This window comes from Vicugna pacos, unplaced genomic scaffold, assembly GCF_048564905.1.
Source record: "Vicugna pacos unplaced genomic scaffold, VicPac4 scaffold_21, whole genome shotgun sequence".
NCBI lineage: Eukaryota > Metazoa > Chordata > Mammalia > Artiodactyla > Camelidae > Vicugna > Vicugna pacos.
In genome coordinates this window covers 16,468,853-16,489,668 of record NW_027328742.1, presented here as the reverse complement: position 1 = coordinate 16,489,668, position 20,816 = coordinate 16,468,853, and the positions used below count along the sequence as shown (strand labels likewise).

Sequence of the window (20,816 nt, the reverse complement as noted above, 5' to 3'; positions counted from 1 at the left end):
GTAGATTTACCACTGGTGCAGCATTTAGCCTCTAATGAAAAGAGCCAGAAGCAGCCTTTCAATGGAATCTCAAAGTACGCTCAGTTCTTTCCTGGTTTCTAGGACCAGGAAGAGCAGTACTACATTTCTCTACCTAAAAAGGAATGTGGAGGAGTAGGAGGAGGTGGAGGAGGAGGTGGAGGAAGTGGAGGAGGAGGTGGAGGAGGAGGAGGTGAAGGAGGAGGATGTGGAGGAGGAGGAGGATGTGGAGGAGGATGTGGAGGAGGAGGAGGATGTGGAGGAGGTGGAGGAGGAGGAGGAGGAGGAGGTGGAGGAGGAGGTGGAGGAGGTGGAGGAGGAGGTGGAGGAGGATTATTACAATAATCCTCAAGATTCTATCTGATTTCGAAAATAATATTTAATTAAAGCTACTTCATACGCAACTGTTAAGAAAGAAAGTAATTGCTGCCAGTCTTCCAGATAGCCTGCAATGAATTGAAGAGTTGAATTCTGGAGAATTAACTGGATAAATCAAGCTGGAAGTAGATTTACCACTGGTGCAGCATTTAGCCTCTAATGAAAAGAGCCAGAAGCAGCCTTTCAATGGAATCTCAAAGTACGCTCAGTTCTTTCCTGGTTTCTAGGACCAGGAAGAGCAGTACTACCTTTCTCTACCTAAAAAGGAATGTGGAGGAGTAGGAGGAGGTGGAGTAGGAGGAGGAGGTGGAGGACAAGGTGGAGGAGGAGGAGGTGGAGAAGGAGGAGGATGTGGAGGAGGAGGATGTGGTGGAGGAGGAGGAGGATGTGGAGGAGGTGGAGGTGGAGGAGGAGGAGGAGGAGGAGGTGGAGGAGGAGGATTAGTCATACCAATCACAATTGTGGGCTTCGGAAATTGACTGATTCCTTTAATGCTTGGCGCCCCAGACATGACATTTCCCCGTATGAACAACATGAGCTTCTGGCTGCTACCCGCCTCATTCCTACTACTTCTAGCATCATCCATAGTTGAAGCCGGGTGAGGCACTAGTTGAACTGTTTACCCTCCCCTAGGAGGGTAGGAGGAGGTGGAGGAGGAGGAGGAGGAGGAGGAGGAGGTGGAGGAGGATTATTACAATAATCCTCAGGATTCTATCTGATTTCGAAAATAATATTTAATTAAAGCTACTTCATACGCAACTGTTAACAAAGAAAGTAATTGCTGCCAGTCTTCCAGATAGCCTGCAATGAATTCAAGAGTTGAATTCTGGAGAATTAACTGGATAAATCAAGCTGGAAGTAGATTTACCACTGGTGCAGCATTTAGCCTCTAATGAAAAGAGCCAGAAGCAGCCTTTCAATGGAATCTCAAAGTACGCTCAGTTCTTTCCTGGTTTCTAGGACCAGGAAGAGCAGTACTACATTTCTCTACCTAAAAAGGAATGTGGAGGAGTAGGAGGAGGTGGAGGAGGAGGTGGAGGAGGTAGAGGAGGAGCTGGAGGAGGAGGAGGTGGAGAAGGAGGAGGTGAAGGAGGAGGAGGTGGAGGAGGAGGAGGATGTGGAGGAGGATGTGGAGGAGGAGGAGGATGTGGAGGAGGTGGAGCTGGAGGAGGAGGTGGAGGAGGAGGAGGAGGAGGTGGAGGAGGAGGTGGAGGAGGAGGTGGAGGAGGATTATTACAATAATCCTCAAGATTCTGTCTAATTTGGAAAATAATATTTAATTAAAGCTACTTCATACGCAACTGTTAACAAAGAAAGTAATTGCTGCCAGTCTTCCAGATAGCCTGCAATGAATTCAAGAGTTGAATTCTGGAGAATTAACTGGATAAATCAAGCTGGAAGTAGATTTACCACTGGTGCAGCATTTAGCCTCTAATGAAAAGAGCCAGAAGCAGCCTTTCAATGGAATCTCAAAGTACGCTCAGTTCTTTCCTGGTTTCTAGGACCAGGAAGAGCAGTACTACATTTCTCTACCTAAAAAGGAATGTGGAGGAGTAGGAGGAGGTGGAGGAGGAGGTGGAGGAGGTGGAGGAGGAGGTGGAGGAGGAGGAGGTGAAGGAGGAGGAGGAGGAGGATGTGGAGGAGGATGTGGAGGAGGATGTGGAGGAGGAGGAGGATGTGGAGGAGGTGGAGGAGGAGGAGGAGGAGGTGGAGGAGGAGGTGGAGGAGGAGGAGGAGGAGGTGGAGGAGGATTATTACAATAATCCTCAAGATTCTATCTGATTTCGAAAATAATATTTAATTAAAGCTACTTCATACGCAACTGTTGACAAAGAAAGTAATTGCTGCCAGTCTTCCAGATAGCCTGCAATGAATTCAAGAGTTGAATTCTGGAGAATTAACTGGATAAATCAAGCTGGAAGTAGATTTACCACTGGTGCAGCATTTAGCCTCTAATGAAAAGAGCCAGAAGCAGCCTTTCAATGGAATCTCAAAGTACGCTCAGTTCTTTCCTGGTTTCTAGGACCAGGAAGAGCAGTACTACATTTCTCTACCTAAAAAGGAATGTGGAGGAGTAGGAGGAGGTGGAGGAGGAGGTGGAGGAAGTGGAGGAGGAGGTGGAGGAGGAGGAGGTGAAGGAGGAGGATGTGGAGGAGGAGGAGGATGTGGAGGAGGATGTGGAGGAGGAGGAGGATGTGGAGGAGGTGGAGGAGGAGGAGGAGGAGGTGGAGGAGGAGGTGGAGGAGGTGGAGGAGGAGGTGGAGGAGGATTATTACAATAATCCTCAAGATTCTATCTGATTTCGAAAATAATATTTAATTAAAGCTACTTCATACGCAACTGTTAAGAAAGAAAGTAATTGCTGCCAGTCTTCCAGATAGCCTGCAATGAATTGAAGAGTTGAATTCTGGAGAATTAACTGGATAAATCAAGCTGGAAGTAGATTTACCACTGGTGCAGCATTTAGCCTCTAATGAAAAGAGCCAGAAGCAGCCTTTCAATGGAATCTCAAAGTACGCTCAGTTCTTTCCTGGTTTCTAGGACCAGGAAGAGCAGTACTACCTTTCTCTACCTAAAAAGGAATGTGGAGGAGTAGGAGGAGGTGGAGTAGGAGGAGGAGGTGGAGGACAAGGTGGAGGAGGAGGAGGTGGAGAAGGAGGAGGATGTGGAGGAGGAGGATGTGGTGGAGGAGGAGGAGGATGTGGAGGAGGTGGAGGTGGAGGAGGAGGAGGAGGAGGAGGTGGAGGAGGAGGAGGATGTGGAGGAGGATGTGGAGGAGGAGGAGGATGTGGAGGAGGTGGAGGTGGAGGAAGTGGAGGAGGAGGAGGTGGAGGAGGAGGAGGAGGTGGAGGAGGAGGAGGTGGAGGAGGAGGAGGTGGAGGAGGAGGAGGTGGAGGAGGATTATTACAATAATCCTCAGGATTCTATCTGATTTCGAAAATAATATTTAATAAAAGCTACTTCATACGCAACTGTTAACAAAGAAAGTAATTGCTGCCAGTCTTCCAGATAGCCTGCAATGAATTCAAGAGTTGAATTCTGGAGAATTAACTGGATAAATCAAGCTGGTAGTAGATTTACCACTGGTGCAGCATTTAGCCTCTAATGAAAAGAGCCAGAAGCAGCCTTTCAATGGAATCTCAAAGTACGCTCAGTTCTTTCCTGGTTTCTAGGACCAGGAAGAGCAGTACTACATTTCTCTACCTAAAAAGGAATGTGGAGGAGTAGGAGGAGGTGGAGGAGGAGGTGGAGGAGGTGGAGGAGGAGGTGGAGGAGGAGGAGGTGAAGGAGGAGGAGGTGGAGGAGGAGGAGGATGTGGAGGAGGATGTGGAGGAGGAGGAGGATGTGGAGGAGGTGGAGGTGGAGGAGGAGGAGGAGGAGGTGGAGGAGGAGGTGGAGGAGGATTATTACAATAATCCTCAAGATTCTATCTGATTTCGAAAATAATATTTAATTAAAGCTACTTCATACGCAACTGTTAAGAAAGAAAGTAATTGCTGCCAGTCTTCCAGATAGCCTGCAATGAATTGAAGAGTTGAATTCTGGAGAATTAACTGGATAAATCAAGCTGGAATTAGATTTACCACTGGTGCAGCATTTAGCCTCTAATGAAAAGAGCCAGAAGCAGCCTTTCAATGGAATCTCAAAGTACGCTCAATTCTTTCCTGGTTTCTAGGACCAGGAAGAGCAGTACTACCTTTCTTTACCTTAAAAGGAATGTGGAGGAGTAGGAGGAGGTGGAGGAGGAGGTGGAGGAGGTGGAAGAGGAGGAGGAGGAGGTGGAGGAGGAGGAAGTGAAGGAGGAGGAGGTGGAGGAGGATGAGGTGGAGGAGGAGGAGGTGGAGGAGGAGGGGAAGGTGGAGGTGGTGGAGGAGGAGGAGGTGAAGATGGAGGAGGAGGAGGAGGATGTGGAGAAGGATGTGGAGGAGGAGGATGTGGAGGAGGATGTGGAGGAGGAGGATGTGGAGGAGGAGGAGGTGGAGGAGGAGGAGGTGGAAGAAGAGGAGGAGGAGGAGTTGGAGGAGCAGGAGGTGGAGGAGGAGGAGGTGGAAGAGGAGGAGGTAGAGGAGGAGGAGGAGGTGGAGGAGGATTAGTCATACCAATCATGATTGGGGGCTTCGGAAATTGACTGGTTCCTTTAATGATTGGCGCCCGAGACATGGCATTTCCCCGTATGAACATCTTGAGCTTCTGGCTGCTACCGCCTTCATTCTTACTACTTCTAGCATCATCCATAGTTGAAGCCGGGGCAGGCACTGGTTTAACTGTTTACCTTCCCCTAGGAGGGTAGGAGGAGGATGTGGAGGAGGAGGATGTGGAGAAGGAGGAGGTGGAGGAGGAGGAGGTGGAGGAGGAGGAGGTGGAGGAGGAGGAGGTGGAGGAGGAAGTGGTGGAGGAGGAGGTGGTGGAGGAGGAGGAGGTGGTGAAGGAGGTGGTGGAGGAGGTTGAGGTGGATGTGGAGGAGGTGGAGGTGGATGTGGAGAAGTTGGAGGTGGAAGAGGTGGAGGTGGAGGAGGTGGAGGTGCAGGAGGAGAACGTGGAGGAGGAGGAGGTGGAGGTGGAGGAGGAAGAGGTGGAGGTGGAGGAGGAGGACGTGGAGAAGGTTGATGTGGAGGAGGAGGATGTGGAGAAGGGGAATGTGGAGGAGGATGTGGAGGAGGAGGTGGATGTGGAGGAGGAGCAGGATGTGGAGGTGAAGGAGGAGGAGGTGGTGGAGGAGGAGGAGGTGGTGGAGGAGGAGGAGGAGGTAGTGGAGGAGGAGGAGGAGGTGGAAGAGGAGGAGGTGGAGGAGGTGGAGGAGGAGGAGGAGGAGATGGAGGAGGAGGAGATGGAGGAGGTGGTGGAGGAGGAGATGGAGGAGTTGGTGGTGGAGGAGGTGGTTATGGAGGAGGAGAAGTAGGAGGAGGTGGAGGAGAAGGAGGAGGTGGAGGAGGAGTAGGTGGAGGTGGAGGAGGAGGTGGAGGTGGAGGTTCAACAATTTGTTGCCCTGTATGTGATCTCTATGGAAACTAGGCCTGTTCCTTGAACTTTTAGTATAAACCACCCCCTGCCCACACCTCCCCTCCTCAGCAGGCTCACAGTCTTGGAAATATTAGCCCACTTGTCTCCTTTGTCCAACAAAGAAATAAAGCTGCCTCTTCTACTTCATCCAAAACTCTGTCCTCCAGTCTCAATTCAGTAAGCTTAATAAGGAGGCTGTGTTTTGGCAACTGGTTCATGTATCAGTTTTATGACTTTCCAGGCCATTACCTTATCTAGGTTGCTTTCTGCTCAGTGCCAGCCTCATTGTATTAAATGAAGATAATAGTGCCTACCTCAGAGGGTTACTATGAGGATATAATACAAGTCAAGTGCTTAGATTAGCCCCCGGCAGGTACAAAGGTGAATTCTTAGGCTACATGAGTTACTGTATAATTTCTGTCTTCTAGGAGCTGACGGCAAGATACACTGAAATGGACATGCTTCTACGATACATACAGTCAACAAAACAAGAACAACATAAAACAAAAACAAAATTAGATGATGGATATTTTATGGCTTTTCTTTTTATAGGTTCTACTTGTTTGTAAAATTAAGTGTCAGCTCTTTAGCTTGGCATCAAAGTCCATCACAATCTGATGCCAACGTTTCTATACACGTAACACATTCTTCCCCACTGACTAAATAACCTATACTCAGACCAAACCAGGCCATTAACTGTGGGCTCAGTGGACTCTACATCTAATCTCCACAAATCTATTCATGATATTTATTTAATCTGTATATAAAATACTTTTCATTCACATTTATTGGTAAATATCTTCTCATCTTTTACCAACCAGGCCAGACTGCTTTCTCCACAAAGGCTTTTTTTTTATTGATTTGTAATCATTTTACAATTTTGTGTCAAATTCCAGTGTAGAGCACAATTTTTCAGTTATACATGAACATACGTATATTCATTGTCACATTTTTTCTCTGTGAGCTACCATAAGATCTTGTGTGTATTTCCCTGTGCTATACAGTATAACCTTGTTTATCCTACAATTTTAAAATCCTGTCTATCCCTTCCCACCCTCCACCTCCTTGGCAACCACAAATTTGTATTCTATGTCCAGGAGTGTGTTTCTGTTTTGTATTTATGCTTTGTTTGTTGGTTTGTTTGTTTGTTTGTTTTAGATTCCACATATGAGTGACCTCTTGTGGTATTTTTCTTTCTCTTTCTGGTTTATTTCACTTAGAATGACATTCTCCAGGAGCATCCATGTTGCTGCAAATGGCATTATGTTGTCAGTTTTTATGGCTGAGTAGTATTCCATTGTATAAATATACCACTTCTTCTTTATCCAGTCATCCGTTGATGGATATTTAGGCTGTCTCCATGTCTTGGCTATTGTAAATAGTGCTGCTACGAACACTGGGGTTCAGGTGTCATCCTGAAGTAGGGTTCCTTCTGGATATAAGCCCAGGAACGGGATTCCTGGGTCATACGGTAAATCTATTCCTAGTCTTTTGAGGAATCTCCATACTGTTTTCCACAGTGGCTGCACCAAACTGCATTCCCACTAGCAGTGTAGGAGGGTTCCCCTTTCTCCACAGCCTCTCCAGCATCTGTCATTTGTGGATTTTTGAATGATGGTCATTCTGACTGGCGTGAGGTGATACCTCATTGTAGTTTTGATTTGCATTTCTCTCATAATTAGTGATATTGAGCATTTTTTCATGTGCCTATTGATCATTTGTATCTCTTCCTTGGGGAATTGCTTGTTTAGGTTGTTTGCCCAATTTTGGATTGGGTTGTTTGGTTGTTTCTTATTAAGTCGTATGAGCTGCTTATATATTCTGGAGATCAAGCCTTTGTCAGTTTCATCTGCAAAAGTTTTTTCCCATTCCATAGGTTGTCTTTTTGTTTTACTTATAGTTTCCTTTGCTGTGCAGAAGCTTGTAAGTTTAATTAGGTTCCACTTGTTTGTTTGTTTTTTTTTTTCCACAAAGACTTTCTTTAAAGCCCCAGCAGACAGAATGTATCTACCCTTTCTGTAGCATTAACACTTTTTGCCTCCATTATCATATTTATCATATATGCTCTTGGGTTAGAGTTATTTTGTGAAGCCCACGAGGTTTCAAGTACCTGCATAGACAGAAATTGCTCCTTATTGGTCTTTACACCATCCTTGGACCGGGCTCCACCACCACCATCTTCACAATACACACAGTGCAGGCTACCGTGCCTTATACACTGCAGGCATTTGACAAATATGAGTGGGGTCTGTGAATTGCTGGGATGTAGGAAAGTATAAGTGGAATGGAGATGGGGAAGAATTCCTTATCTTGACCAAATGGGGAAAGGAAAAGTGGGTGGCTATAACCCAGGGGCTGCAACCGCTTATTAAAATTAGATCTTCACTGTCAGAACAAATTCTCACACGTGCTTGGTATTAGGTATCTTTCAGGGGCTGGCTACTTTCACACCCCCTTCTAAGAAAGCTGCCTCCCCTTCAGCCCCTGATGAAGTGGTGGATGAGTCAACTCTATTTGTTCTGCCGTAGTCCACCCTCCAGCCTGGGTTAATTGGATCAGGGCAGCCAATTCACAGGAAGCCTGGTTACGTGTAGCCTCACATAACAAGATGACTTCAGTCAATGGCTCTTCCACTGAGAATGTCAGATTGGGACTTGGAGCAAGTATTCAACCAGGAGCTATAAACACCAGAGTTTCTGTAACAATAAAAACAACATAGCTATATTTATCCAGCATGTACTGTGTGCCATGACTAGGCTGTGTATTTAAGGACAGTATCTTACTTACTCCTCACAGTATTCCGTGAGTTCAAAGCCATTATTAGCTCCCTTTTATACATGAGGAAACGACACAGAGAAGTTACATGATAAATCAGGAGTCAAACTCGAGCAATCTTTCTCTAGAGTCTGTTCCCCAACCTCTGTGCTGACATATTTGTTTCCCCAGGACGGGGCAGGGTGGGACAAAATGTCCTGAAGACCCAGGGATGGGGCACCCCTTTGAAGGTCATGGGCAAGACAAGGAGTAAGTGGAGGAAGGCAGTCTACGGAGGAAAACAAAGCAAGCAGGGTGGGAGGAGGGTCAAAGAGAATGTAAATAAAAGATGATGAAGCCACAGATAGGCCTCATTTCCCGGCAGCTGTAAAATTCCCAGGGGCTTGGCAATATTGTGTTTCCTGCCATAGGGTTTTGTGACCCGGCTGCTTATGATAAACTGACTTGTGTGTGAGCTAAATCGAGGGGGACTTTGCAGTGACAAGAACTCGTGTGCACGTGCTCAAATCCTGTGTGTTCCCGCATTGAAACACAGTTAGTTGTGGACTCAGAAGTCACAGTTATTGTCCGGCCCCCAGCTCAGCTCTACTCCAACTCTGCAGGCCCTCCAGCTCAGGAAATAATTCCTTACTCAGAGTCAGAGGACGTGGTTGGAGTTCCATCTCTGCCGTCTTATTACCTGTGTGACCTTGAACTGGTCCTTGATGTCTTTGAACCTCAACAGTTTCATTTAGCAAGTGTGCGGGGGAGGGGACAGCTAATAACAAAACATTTGCCCTACCTCCTGCCTCTAGCCAAGAATCCTGACTGCAGCTTCACTAAGACAGAGTAGGTGAAGAGGCTGTGCAAATATGGAACTTTTTTTTTTAAGCTTAGCGTTCCTTAGGGCTTGGGTGTAAATTATGGCTTTTATCAGTGGTGCTGGGCTAGTCAGTAAAGGAACACAGTAATGTTATCACCATCGCATTTCCCTTACTCGTGTCTCTGTTTACAAAGTCACAGTTATTGCCAGAAAATACTCACATTCCTTTGTTCTCATTGAGTCAACTCTGGAAACACCAGTCTCTTTATCAGTAAGATGATCTGTTTTTCCTCTGCTCTTTTATTCATGAGCAGAAACACCCTCCTGGGCTGGCTCTCCATGGGCTTGGCTCTCCATAGTCTTCCTCTGTTTCTCTGCTTCACCAAAGCTTACCTACTCTGCCAACTTGGGCCGAAACGGCCTCCTCCCCACCTACAATGAAGGGGTGTCTGTGACTGCTGTCTAGGGGACCCTAATTGATTGTTGGAGAGAAACTTGCCTGGCCACAAAGAGATGGGCCTGATAGGTATTAGCTTGAGAACCCAGCCAACTGTGTGATTCTCTGATACAATTAAGATCAATTGCATCTTGTAATACAAGTCACAGAGGGGTTTTGAATTTAGTGTAATTTCTTTGATGGGTTTGTTTGTAAATGAATCATGTCTCCTTCAGAAGTATCATTTTGTGGTGTTTTCCCAACTTCAGAAACTTTTAGTGTCTCATCAAAACCACAAAACTCACTAAATCATAGTCTTCCTTTTGGAACTCATACAGACATAATCCAAGTTTACTATAAATAAATTATGAGATAGTTGATGCTTGCTTTATTAAGTTTGGGAGTTGGGAGGGTCCTGAGACACAGGAGCCCTGAGGTAGGCTGGCAGATAAAACACAGGACGCTCAGTTGAGTTGAATTTGAATTTCAGGTAAATAACAAATAAACAACTAACTGTCGATGAAGGATGTTGAGGCCATCAAGCCATCGGCCACTGTAGCTGTGCACCCAGAGGGGATTCAAGAGGGAGAAAAACAAGATACTGGTCCTAGATAGTTAAGGTACATATCAAAGGAATGATTTCAGTGAGCCCAGATTCTTGCACCTTCCCATACATAGAAAAGCACTAAATTCATTCTCCTGAGATGTTTGTTTTCCTTTAATTAGCAGCAATGTTTTGATATTCTGACTACCCTAGTTTTGTTTTGTTTATTTTTGTTTTGTTCTGTTTATGCAAAAACTTCTATATATCCTGGCTCCTCCCTTACCTCTTCAGACTAGTCCCTCAGAGTTATCTGAAAAGCTGTCTCCTGGGCTTAAGTCCGCTGAATAAAACATAATTCTCAACTTTTAGGCTGTGCATTTTTTCCAGTCGACACAACCACTACTAAGCTTTTCCAACAGGAACGCAGAAGGAGGCTAGGTCATTCCAGGAACATGGCCTTGGGCTGCTGGAAGCCACAGTGTTGGTCTCTAAGTGTAGGGGTTTGAATGAAATCCTTGTGTGCCCAAAGCTCTTTGTAGTTCTTGCCTTCAAAAGTGCCTGGCACAGGAAATTGTGCTTAACAAAAATAGTCGTCCTGTTAACAAGTTAAATGTGAGCCCCAACCCTGACCTCCAACCTTGGAGCTCTAACTGAATCAAAGCCCCTGGCCTGGTGGTCAAGAAGTTCTTTCCTGCTCAGGGTCATGCTGTCAATTATGAAACTGAGTTTGGTGCTAGCAGGACAGATGTTTATTCAATGCCAGAGAGTGAAGAAGAGGAGCTCAAACTCTAAAGATAACTTCTCCATGAAGAGAGGAAAAGGGGGGGAGATTTTAAGGGGTAAGAGGCAGGTGCAACATCAGAAGCTGAAAAAAAAAAAAAAACAGAGATTTCCAGGAACAGATGGCATACACAGGCCCTCAGGCCCCCTTGTACATGGCACAAATTGTCCCTAGCCGAATACAAATCCCCTCTTTGGATGGGGATCTTAACACAGTAATGAAGCAAAAGCTGCTTTCAGATGCTTCCAGATTTCATCTGCACAGGTGCATTCCTGTGGTCAAGTCACAGCTGGTTTGATGCAGTTGACCACAGTATATCTCTCAAAGCAAATATCTCTCAAAGGATAGCTGCAAAATATCTCCGCTAAATACCAGGTAGTCTTGAAACAAGCACAGAGATAAACCAAGGCAATGAAACTGGGGACCTTTATCCTACTTTGCTTCCTATCTTGGATCTAGATGGTTAGGTCTAGTTTTGTTGCCAGCCTTTCTGGCACCCTGCAGATAAAACACAACTGGCTTGCATAGTTAAAGACAACTTCTGCCCCCTGGGGCTTGGGTTGTATAGCATAGGGGACCATTTCTTTATTAATTCAAAATACTATAAGATCTTTCATAATCAAACTGTATCCAACCAGAATTTTTTACAACTTGTGTGTGAACAAAGGGCTTTTGGCAGGGGTGAGTTTAGCTCAGCAGTAGAGCATGTGCTTAGCATGTGCAAGGTCCTGGGTTCAAACCACAGTAACTCCATTTAAAAAAAAAGGAGGGGAGGGAGCTTTTGATGCAAACTTTCAATGTTAAAAAAAAAAAAAGGGACTAGGAAACTTGTTTAACTTGCTTAAAATATCATTAACTCTTAGGAAATTGTTCACAAGCAATGGACATGCTGCAGTTTAAAATGAATCTCATTTTTCCACTGAGTCGTATTTAAGACTTGCCATCAATGTTTTAATTGACGTAGAATTGGTGATCTATAGGTACAAACTACACATATTTAAATTAGTCTATAATTTGTACCATATGTTAGTTCTCAGCTTGCCCTCCCTTAGTCCAAAATACAAACATTTCTCAGTTTCTGAATAGGTCAAGGTACTTCGTTGATTTAATTATATCTATATTGCAGCCAGTCTGAGCTGGGTCTGGAGAAGAATGTGTGTCCTATTTTTGTTTCTCTTTACTCATTAGATTTCTATTTTTAAATGGTACTGCATTGTGAGTTTAACTTAATGCCCACAGAAGCAGCCATGGATGGAATTCTATTCCTCCTTGAGTTTTCACAGATTCAGGCTTTGTATAAAGAGCCTGTTTATCCTTCTCAGATTAGCTTCTTTCTCTTTACTCTGACGGCATTACCTTAGTTCTGACCTTCATCACTTCTTGGCTGGATTATTCTAATCATATTTCACCTGGTAATTCTCTTCCTGGCTTTACTCACAGTGTCTGATATGATAACTTGCATGTGACAGAAGCCCAGAATAAGAGTGGCATAAATGAGATAGAACTTTACTTCTCTGGTGCTCAAAAGTCTGGCTAGAATGGCAGCTCTCGACCAAAGCCATGGGAGCCCATCTCCGTCCATCTTGCTGTTCTGCTCAGCCACATACTCCCCGCATTGCAGTTCAGTCTTTGGGGAAGGGGACATGGATGAGAGGGCAGTACAACTTTACCTTTAAAGGCGTAACCCAGACGTTGCACTTCATCTTCCATCCCATTGCCCAGAACTTAGTCATATGGCCCACCCTTAGTTGTAAGGCAAGCTAGAAAATGCAATCTTTATTTGGTGCCCAGCTAAAAAATTGGGGTCTCTATTAATGCAGATAAAGAAGAGAAGGATATATAATGGTGCTGTCCAATATGGAAGCCACTAGCCACATGTGGCTATTTACATTTAAATTTATTAAAATTAAATAACAGCATAAATTCAGTTTCTCAGATGCACTAGCTGTATTTCAAGTGCTCGGTGTTGTGAGTGGCTACATGCCATGAGATTGGGCAGCACAGATATAAAACTTTTCTATCATCATTGTAAGTTCTACTGGATAGAGCAGATATAGAAAACCAACAATCTTATTGTCACCCCACCAATTCTTCACACAGAATTTAACATAAAACTAATCCCCTTGTTTGTGTGTTTAAAGAGTTTCAATGGGTCTCTACTGCTTTCAGCATAAACCCCAAATCTCCCTAGCCTAGAACATCAGCCCTTTGTTTAATCTGAACCTTTCTTACCACTCCATCTTCATCTACTACACTTCTCCATAAATGCCTTTTACTTATATCATGTGGCATTGCAGGTCTTGAAACAAATCATGCTTTTGCACATGTTGTGTTCTCTCTGTTACTGGAAAACTGGGTTTGCCTCTTGGTGGGTGTCAAGCCAAAAGACCCCCCTACCTTATCTGCTTACAAAATTCCCCCTTGATATATTTCACTGTTAAGTCTAGAGGTCTATCTTCTGTAATTGCTTTCTGCTGAGAATGGGTGTTGTAGTCTCCCTGGTTAGAAGAGTGGAAGTCTGTCATTGCTAGAACTAGGTAAGTTTTGGGGTCCACCAAAGTACTGTCTGAATCTCGCTTGAATAGCATTATTCTAGCAGATGTGGGAGAGACACAGCAGGAGAGAAAATTAGCAGCATCTTTGCAACGTCATCAGCAAAGACTTGAGGCAAGGACGCCCTAAACCAAACCATTTTCCTAATATTTTCCCAAAACTAGGAAGGGGATCATTCCGAGAAGAGATTTGATTTTTCATTTGCATGATAAGGTGAGCCACATTAGAAGACTCATCAGGTATAGAAAACAGCATTTGGGAAGTTTTATAGTATAAGTTCCTCCTTGAGAGGCTGTTAAGACATCAGGGGCCATGTGGTTTTGTAGGACCATATTTTTTATCTGAGAAACATTTGCATTCAGCTGATTGGCAGCCTGATTATTATCTCTTTAAAGCTTGCTGGGTAAAATTTGTTAAGCACGCTATGTGAGGGATGATGTCCTCTATTTTTTATCTCTAAATGCATGCCTCTTCTCAATGGCCAAAGCAGATGTACAATGCATGTTCAACAGTCCACAAAACAGGCCATTCTGGTCAATGTAAATTTAAACCATGTAGCAGTCAGAATGACTTCCCCATACTTCAACTGGAAATTTTTTTTATCACTTCCCCTTTTGATTGCCAAGCTTTTGATAGATCAGAATATTTTTCCCTTAATGACAGGGTGGTTGCTGCCTGCTATGGGTCCATCATGTCATGTCCGTTGGTGCTAGGCCTCCTTTTGTTCATATATTTACCTAGTTATCCACGTTGAGGGAAAGCTAATCAGACACAGTGAACAAGTTCAGAGTTATGTTAACGGGGAAATGTGTTTTATAAGCTGTACATGTCATCAATCATGCCAAATTGTCACACAAACGTTATACATGCGCTTTTAGCAGTAGACTTAAATCAAGCCATGATACATATTGTGAGTAGTTAGTTATACTCTGTGATAATCTCACCGGAGAATTTCCTTTCCATCCTAAACCCTGGGGAAACTTTCAGTGTTAATAGGGAGACAAACATTTGATAAACACTTCAGTTAAATTAGTAGGATGGGTCTTAGAGTTCTGGTCCGGATTTTTGGGTCAACTGCCTGCCACTGCTGTTGTCTTTTTCTCCTCCTGCTATGGATGTCTTAAGGCATCAGCACTCCTCTCTGTAGACCAGTCCAATGCAGAGCTCCTTGTGCATAAGGGTCTGATAAGGGTCCTTTTAATATCTCAATTAAACTTTACAATAATATAACATAACAGCAAGGAGATATCTTGAAAGTGAGTCTTAGGTAGTAAATATAGACCTCAGTTAAGAAAACCAGAATTTAATATCCACTGAAGCATAATCTTGTTCCCTCTAAAATTACCCCCATTTCTACCAAATACAAATAAGACTAATTTGTTTGCAAAATAAGTCTGGTTAATGGGCCACATAGGCTCTTTGAATTGGCTATGCTGGAACTTTTCATAAGGTTCCATCACATAAACTTTCTGTTAATAGTCTTATGAAGCCATCAGCTTTTGCATTAGGACTTTTATTTTCTTATCCAGTTCCACAGTATGACCTGAAATTTATCAGAAACCTGTACTTGTCAAAAGTTCTTCCTGTGAATCTTCTTGAAGATGAAACATTTTTGCAAAACATCAGAGTAAAATAATAACTATCTATAAATGACAAAAGACTTAATAGTCATGATTAAACCCCTGACCACAATGCAGTTGACAAAAAAACTTGGTTACCATAACTAGACTTATGACTGATAATATTTTATAAGGACATACCAGATTTTTTGGAATTCCCCATAGTTTTTAGAAATCTATATTAATATTTACCCATACAGTATAACCTGAAGAGGCTTGTTACCACTCATTTGACAATGCTTCCCATGTCATTAAACATATCAAATAATCCTATTTAATTTAGTCTCTCTCTGAGATGCCTTGGGGTTCCTTGGAAGAATCTTAAAGTTAGCTAGAGGTCAAAAGAACTTCAATTAGTATTTGCTATTTGGGAAGTTGTCAAAAATGTCATAAATTTTCCAAATACCTGGTCAAATAGGATCATAGGTCACTGTGAAATAACCATTCACTTAACCAAAGTGACAATAAAAGATCTCATAGGCAAATATAGAAAGTTACAATCAGATCTCTCAAAAGGCAGAGAAAGTCATAAGCTATTATCAAAAGCAGCTCAACACCGTAAGAAAACTTTGCTTTCCCAGCAGAGACAGAAAACCAAATTCTAGTCTTGCTTAAGACTATTTTCAATAACAAAATTCATTTACTTCATTATGTTTAATCTAATCTAAGCCAATCCTGACCATGTACGGAACTCTTTTCTCAGTGATCCTTCTCCACAAACCTTCTAACTTTTTGTATCCATATTATTTTGTCCCTTATTTTCTTTCCCATTTGGAAACAACCAGCTCTTGGACAAAACTACCTTTTTTCCCTTTTAGCAAAATACTTTTCCATTCCTCATACCTTCTTTTACTGAAAATATGTTTCCTACTTTCCTTGCATACTGAAACATTTTCCTTATTATTTTAGTAGCTTTAATTACATATATTACAATTTTAACCCTTAAAACCCCTAATCTCTAGCAAAAACCAAGAAGCAAGTAATTGTGAACTGTTTGGCATACCAGTACTTCCTGGCTGGCAAACTTATGAACATACTCTATTAACTGTAGAAACACACATTTTCTCATAGCAGCATTTCTTCCCTTAATGTGTTACAACATGTGCATTTAATAAAGCCAGACATCTTTACTTTCCCATTTCCCTCCTGTAAGATGACAAAAGTGGGTAAACTTAGACCTGCTTAGCAATTAATGTTCCAGTATTTTATTTTATTTGAAATGACCTGGATAGCCAGTGAATTCATTTAACTTTATATAGTTTCAAGTTGCCAAAATCTGGAAAGACTATTTTTAATTATTCATAAAATGAAATTACTCCTAACAAGTTTACCTTAAAAAAAAAAAACCTCATCTCATTTATATTTAATTTACCAAAAAGTTTCATCATATCAAGTTATTTTCCTTTCTGACAACTTTGCAACATATATAATTTTATTTGACTTCTAGTAAACCTAGGTACAATAAAAGTATTATACTTAATATTGATGACTCTAAAGACGTGTTTATATTAATTAAACCAACAAGATTTTTTTTAACATTTTTTATTGATTTATAATCATTTTACAATGTTGTGTCAAATTCCAGTGTAGAGCACAACTTTTCAGTTATACATGAACATATATATATTCATTATCACATTTTTTTCTCTGTGAGCTACCATAAGATCTTGTGTATATTTCCCTGTGCTTTACAGTATAATCTTGTTTATCTATTCTACAATTTTAAAATCTCGTCTATCCCTTCCCACCCTCCACCCCCTAAACCAATAAGCTTAAGCTAGTTTCAAAACTAGATATTGATTTAATATTAAATATTTTCTAGATCACATAAACCCTAAATTCATTCTAGGCAGTTTCTTTTATATTTCTGGGAATTTATATAAGCACTCAATTTCCCTTAAGACTATTAAATAGAGCTCATTCTCAAATTAATTTTGATAATACTATCTGGATGTAAAGACATTTCATATCTATAATGAACATAGACATACTTACATCCACATATACACAGAGATCTCATAGTTCTGCTTGAGTTTAAAAAGGCCTTTTTTTTTTTTTCAGTCTCAGAAATTAAGAATGGTCTAGAGGAAGGTTCCTGAGAGCCTGGGTAGAATATTTACATCTCAAAAGCACAGGGAGAGATATGCAAGTTCCTCCGGAAAGCAAAACGAGTTTTGGAACAGTTAAGGAATCTCAGAAAAGAAATGGAGCTATTAAAAAATTGAGCCAAGTGGAAATTCTAAATCTGAAAACTGTATGTTAAGGAAAAAGTTTATTGGAGGGGTTTAACAACAGATGAGATACTGCAGAAGAAATGAACTTGAAAATGGATAGGCAAGCCCCAGCCTGGGAGAAAACATTTGCACTCTCTATGTGTCTGACAAAGGTCATGTATCTCAAATATATAAAGGACTCTAAATCAATAATAAAACACTGATTCTGTAAAAATGGGTAAAACACTTGAACAGACACTTTACAAACAGAAAGGTACACAAGTACCCAGCAGCCCTTGAAGAAGCGCTCAGTGTCACCCGTCACCAGGGAAATCAAGGAAATGAAAATTAAAACCTCAGCACGCCAGCAGTATACACCCTGTAGAATGGCTAAAATTAAATCTAAAAGACTGATGCCACCAAATACCAGCAAGGAAGTGAAATAACTGGAATCCTAACACATTGCTGGGGAGAGTGCAAAACGGTAAAGCCGCTTTGGGAATTCATTTAGCAGTTTATTATAAAATTAAGCATACATTTATGACTCGACAGGTATTACCCAACAGAAATGAAGACATATAGCTACGAAAGGACTTACAAAATAATATAAGTATGAATTTTTAATTCATGATAGCCCCCAAATGGAAAGAATTGATAAATTTTGTTAAATCAATGGAATGCTAAGTAATAGGAATGACCGTATACATTAGCACATGCGTGAATTTCAAAACCATTATATTGAGCAAAAAAGAAGACAGACACAAAAATGTACATACAGCATAATTCCATTTATGTGAGGTTCTGGAACATAAAGGCTTAGTCTGTGGCAACAGCAGTACAAACTGGTTGCCTTGGTGGAAGGGATTGTCCAGAATTGGGAAGGGGAACCAAAGAGCTTTCTAGGGTGTTAAGATACTAGTGTATCTTGGTGGGGGTATAGGTTACGTAGGTGTGTGCATTTATTAAAACTCCCTGTTCACTTAAGACCTATGCATTACACTATGTAAATTAACAATTTTTAAAATGACCACCCCCCCCACCCTCTGCCAAAAAAAGAAAACAGCGAATGTAATTTCAGGAAACTGACCACCTTGGTTCTCAGTTCAAATCCTGATTCTGACACTTAAAAGCTATGTGACCTTAGTCAAATTATTTAATCTGTCTGTGTTCTAGCTTTCTCATCTGTAAAGTTGGGATAAAAATAGCACCTAAGTTAGGGTTGTGAAGATTAAATGAGTGCTTCAAACAGTTCCTGGTACATGGAAACACAGTAATGACCATAATTAAGAAGACATACCTGTTCCGTTTGTTTTAGGATTAACTATGTCCTGGTTCTTTGAAAGTGGGTAAGGCAGGTGTTGTATCTTGAACTATTAGCAGAACGTGTGTCAAAACCAACCTGCAGGCTTGGTTTGGTCTGTTGTTTATTGTTTCAGCAGAGGAAAAGAGTGATGTCTTTGTCCAGGTTACTTTGTGTCTCTGGCCTTAGTGTCTTCATCTCTGAAATAAGGGGGTTGTGTGGGATGAGTGACTCATCACTGGGAGTCAGATGCCCCTGTCCGATTCCTGTGAAAACCTTAACCCTCTCAGAAAAATGCCCCTAATACACGTACACAGTGAATATTGTGTAATTAATGGATATTAATTGCTTTAAAACCTTTAGGAAATAGTGTGTGGGGGGTTATGTTTTGCTGTGTTTTCCTTTTTAAAGAAAATGAAATCTGGGGTGGTGAGATGTCCGGTATTTGAATTGGCCCCTTCCTCATCTTTTGATCCCACAAAATCCATGGTCCTTATGAGAGCTTAGACAGAAGGGCTGATCCTCACCTTGGCCCTGGACCTCACAGCTGACTCTCAGCTCTTGTCCTCCATGGCTGCCGTGGCCTTGGCCTGGAGCCTCCCCGCATTCCCTGTGAGGCTTGGCCTCAGGGACCCGCCCTGAGGCTCACAACGTCGCAGCTGTCAGTGCCCTGGCCTCTGGGACTTCCACACGCGTGTCCCCTCTCAAGGCTCTGCCGCGACCCAGCTTAGGCTTCCACTCGCCCTGCGGAGCCGGAGACCTTTCTCTTCCTGGTTCCCAGGAACCCTGGCTTGTTTCCTCATCCGCTTCCTGAGCCCTGCCCCTGTTCTCCCCTCTCATTCACACAGCCCCGTGAACCTTGTAGGTCTTTGGAAACCAAGGGCCGCCTATGCGTTCTCCTTTTTGTGCTGAAGCACACACGACGGTTAATTTCCTGCTAAGCTAAGAAACTCCCAGGCCCGAAGACAAAAAGGCCTGGCAGCATCTAGAAGGCTGGAAGTCCATTGTTCACCTCGCACCCCAGGTCGCACCTCGCAGTGACTTCCTGGTCAGCCCCGAGGAAGCTGTAAGCTCGCAGAAGAGGGAGGAGTCTCGGAAAAGGGATTAGTGTAGCCCAGTGTCGGAGGAGGACGGAGGGTGTGGGTTGTAGGTGGAGTGGCGTGGGTGCGCCTGAGTCGGGAAGAGAGCTCTTTAAGGGGGAAGATGAGAGCTGGGATTGTACTTTATTAAAATGGACCGTCCTGTCTGGCTGTGACTGCAGCCTGCTTACACCTGCGGTCGACGGCAGGTGGCGCTGCTTTTCACCGTGGAACCTGTGACCTGACTGCTTGGTCCAGTCAAGACTGCCGACCCAGATAGGAATCCAGGTCGATGTATGAGACAGACTTCTCAGTGTTGCTCCTGTTTACAGAGCAGGATTCTGTCTCTGCAAAGCTGCTTCATTGTCTGGAAACTCAGGAGGCTTAGGGGGAGTTGCAATGAACTCTTTGGCTTTTAACCTCAGCGTGACGTCATTTTTCCTTCTGTCGACAGAATAACACCGATGGACTCCACGAACTTGCCGGTGGGGGCTTAATTTATTGCCTGGGAGTTGTGTTCTTCAAGAGTGACGGCGTCATTCCGTTTGCCCATGCCATCTGGCACCTGTTCGTGGCCACGGCAGCCGCCGTGCACTACTATGCCATCTGGAAATACCTTTACCGAAGTCCAACAGACTATGCGACACTTATGACCAAACTGTACTAGGTCTCCAAACCAGTATTATTTCAATTATGGCACTTAGGAGTCGGGTAAGAGCTGAAAATTGCACAAAGGAGGAAAAACAAAAAAAAGAAGACTGCACTGACTTTCTTTGTATCTTTTGAATATAATTACTGTGAAAGTGTAAAAGCTGTGTTCTGGAATTTCCCCCCCTCACAGCTAATAAGGCAGTGAATTAATTATTCATTCCATTCCACTATCATGAAGGACTCTGGATAGACTTGGCCAGCTTGATGTTTACAAACCAGAATTTTGTATTTTAATTTTACAGATTTTACTACATGATTTTTTCTGAATTACTAGGTCAGGTTGTCAAAGTCAGTGCAATAACAAAACTTCCTTTTTAGGAGACAGTGGATTCTATCACTTTCCCATTAGCTGTGTGAAGAATCATGGACAGAACTTTCACTACTTTTTTTACCATGTTTCATCTTGGCATGATGTGGTCATTTTTTAAATAGAAACTTCAGTTTTTTGTAAATTTTAAAAAAAAAATACTTCATTGAAGTGCATCTCTGTGGTTCCTCATCCTTGTGAATTTTTGCAGCAAGCTGTCAACATTCCACAAGTGAACAGACAGACCTCTTCCGATCGTTTTATTAAACATGGAGAAATTGCCGATTTTGAAAAACTGC

At 42.7% G+C, this 20,816-nt stretch overlaps 1 long non-coding RNA gene across 1 annotated transcript in view; it reads left to right on the top strand.

Moving 5' to 3' along the window:
* LOC140694402 (uncharacterized) overlaps nucleotides 1-20,210 on the top strand; it is a 44,985-nt gene extending 24,775 nt beyond the window's left edge. Inside the window, exon 2 of the long non-coding RNA XR_012070056.1 lies at nucleotides 19,954-20,210. This is a non-coding gene — a long non-coding RNA (uncharacterized lncRNA). The remainder of the gene's footprint in view (nucleotides 1-19,953) is intronic.
* Nucleotides 20,211-20,816: the final 606 nt, after the last annotated feature.